Here is a 2,976-nt window from a genome sequence, read left to right on the forward strand (position 1 = left end):
TTCCATGCCCGGCTCCAAGCCTGCGAGCCGGGCCTCTTACCCATTTAAAGTTTGAGAGTAGGGCGAGGCCCGTTTCGGCCCCGCGGCCTCCAGTCATTTCTTTACCGGATAAAACTTGAAGTTTCGGCGCCGGCTATCCTGAGGGAAACTTCGGAGGGAACCAGCTACTAGATGGTTCGATTAGTCTTTCGCCCCTATACCCAGGTCGGACGACCGATTTGCACGTCAGGACCGCTGCGGGCCTCCACTCAGGGTTTCCCCTGGCTTCGCCCTGCCCAGGCATAGTTCACCATCTTTCGGGTACCACCGCGTATGCTCTGGCTCCGCTCTCCGCACGTGGGAAGAGCAGGCCGGTGGTGCGCCGCCCGCCCCCTCGGAGGGTTAGGACGGATCCCACCTCAGCCGACGCGCGCCGGCCTTCACCTTCGTTGCGCCTCCGGGGGTTCTGGTCCCTTCGACTCGCATACGCGTTAGACTCCTTGGTCCGTGTTTCAAGACGGGTCGTTCGGGGTCCGAACTTAGCCGCTGACCTTAGGCGTTCGGGTGCTGTGGGCCTGGATCGCCCCCCGCATCGCCGTAGCGGGCCTAGCCCGGGGCTGAGGACAGCCCAGCCGGCCCGCTTCGACCGAACGATCGGGGGGGGCCCCCATCCCCATCCCGGAGGAGGGGAGAACGCGGAAAGGACATTGCTCCACGGCCCCGGCGTTATCGGCGAAGTCGGAGCGAGGGGCTGTAGCGGAACGCCCGTGTCCGGGGGCCGCGTGGGGACTCCCTTCTCCGGACGGACCTACCTTCACCCTCGGGCCCTTCCAAGCCTAACCGGAGCCGGTCGCGACTCACCACCACGCGGGGAAAGTACACCGGGCGGGGCCGGACCTCCGTACGCCCGACAGGCCCGAAGTCCAGAGGCGAAGCGCAGAGCCGAAGCGGGGAGCGGTGGAGTCGGCACCCCACCCCTCTCGCCCGGATACGCTCGCACCCCCGACCGCGGAACCCGACGAGCGCGGGGCCGTCCGCCCGGCTGAATCCCCCGGGGCAGTCTTCTCGGTCCCCGTACGTTTACCTCTCAACGGTTTCACGCTCTGTTGAACTCTCTCTTCAAAGTCCTGTTTCAACTTTCCCTCACGGTACTCGGTTCGCTATCGGTCTCGTGCCGGTATTTAGCCTTAGATGGAGTTTACCACCCGCTTTGGGCTGCATTCCCAAGCAACCCGACTCCGAGAAGCCCGACCTACCCGGGCGGGAACGCGGGACTCGCTACCGGGCTTTCACCGTCTATGGGAAGAAGCCACGTTCGCGAGGACTTGGTCCCGCGTCCGCACCGAGACGGATCTTACGGACTTCCGTACGCTACATTTCCCGGCCAACCCCGGTCAGGGGAAAGTGGGATTCAGCGCTGGGCTCTTCCCTGTTCGCTCGCCGCTACTAAGGGAATCCTTGTTAGTTTCTTTTCCTCCGCTTACTGATATGCTTAAGTTCAGCGGGTCGTCTCGTCTGATCTGAGGCCGCACACAGAGGTTTCTTATGCGGGGGCGAGGGCGGAGGCGGAGGGCCGAAGGCTAGGGGCGAGGGGCGAGAGCCCGGCACGAGACCGAACTCCGCGACACCTTCCCCCCCACCCCGGCCGCTCGCCCGCCCGCTCACTCGCCCGCTCGCTGGGTTTAATCGGCACTCGCCACCCCCGCGTCCGACTGCGCGGAGCCCCGCTCGGGACTCGGGGAGAGACCGTAACGGACGTGGACCCGGACCTACTCGGCTCTCCCTCCGTTCCCTGTACGGAGCTCTCTCGCAACACGGGCCGCGTGGACTGGCTCGGAACCGAGTCTTCGTTTGGGAAGACGAAGGGCCGTTTTCAGGCCCTGCGAGCTTCCAGCCGCGGTCTCTCTCTCTCAGCGGGGGCGCGGAGACCGATCGATGGGTAAAGCGACCCTCAGACAGGCGTGGCCGCGGGATGGACCCCCGCGGCCGCAATATGCGTTCGAAATTTCGATGATCTGTGTCCTGCAATTCACATTAGTTAACGCAGATGGCTGCGTTCTTCATCGAAGCACGAGCCGAGTGATCCACCGCTAAGAGTCGTATTCGGGTTTGTGCCCGGCCCGTTACAGGCCGGGCGAAGGAAGCCATTCGAACAAGAGACAATTTTTGCCAATATATTTCAAGCCGGGTGCCTTCCACCCCCGTGCAGGGGGGGAAAGGTCATTGAACCTGGGCGTCACCACCGGACCGAGGAGTTACGGCCCGGGGGACGATCGCCCGAGTAGGTGCCCGAGACTTACGTGGTTTAGGAGACCGGGGTCTAGGCACCCGCCGTTCCCGGCGAGGCCCAGGGGTTTGGTTCGCTGCGTTACGGGTCCCGGTCTAAGGCATTCAGGCGTGCGCTCAAAGCCAAGCTCTCCACCCCGGAGGGTATGAGCGAGGCCCGGTGGTACGCTCCCAAGTCCCCGCTTAGGGGAAGGCGCTGGGTAGATCCCACCTAGTCAGGACCGGCGGGCACCGGCCGTCTCCTTTCGGGTGTTTATAAACGCATCCGGGGTTCGTGAGGCCCCTTCAACTCGCGCACCGGCCTTAGACTATTATACGGTCCGTCTCTGCGAAGCCAACATCGGGGGTATTTTGCATGCGCTCTTAAGCTCCGCTCTAACCCCGTGAGGGGAAAGAGTTTCGCCCGGCGGTACGCTCCCGTCCACCACCGCCCCCTGTGCCGGGGGGATGGGTTCAGGGAGATCCCACCGAGGCCGGCGAGCACCGGCCAACGCCCTGGGGGTGAGTAAGCCCCTTTGACTCGCGCACGCACAATCAAGCCTTCAACGATCAATGGTTTTTTGGGTTTAACTACCCGGCGGGCGGCTCCGGCGCCACTCTTCCCCCCGCGAACGGGAGGGGCGGACCGGGGTACCTATGCACCTAAGGCGGTCCTCGCATAACCCCGAGTTCCGAAGCCGGCTCGCTACGTCCACCCACCCGGAGGGGGGA

The 2,976-nt window shown here is 64.3% G+C and overlaps 1 non-coding gene across 1 annotated transcript; it reads right to left on the reverse strand.

Moving 5' to 3' along the window:
- Positions 1–1,924: 1,924 nt before the first annotated feature.
- Positions 1,925–2,078, reverse strand: LOC136685998 (5.8S ribosomal RNA). The gene has a single exon (XR_010800249.1). It is a non-coding gene; the product is annotated as a 5.8S ribosomal RNA (ribosomal RNA).
- Positions 2,079–2,976: the final 898 nt, after the last annotated feature.

Source organism: Hoplias malabaricus, unplaced genomic scaffold (assembly GCF_029633855.1).
Source record: "Hoplias malabaricus isolate fHopMal1 unplaced genomic scaffold, fHopMal1.hap1 H_1, whole genome shotgun sequence".
In the NCBI taxonomy this organism is placed as follows: Eukaryota; Metazoa; Chordata; class Actinopteri; order Characiformes; family Erythrinidae; genus Hoplias; species Hoplias malabaricus.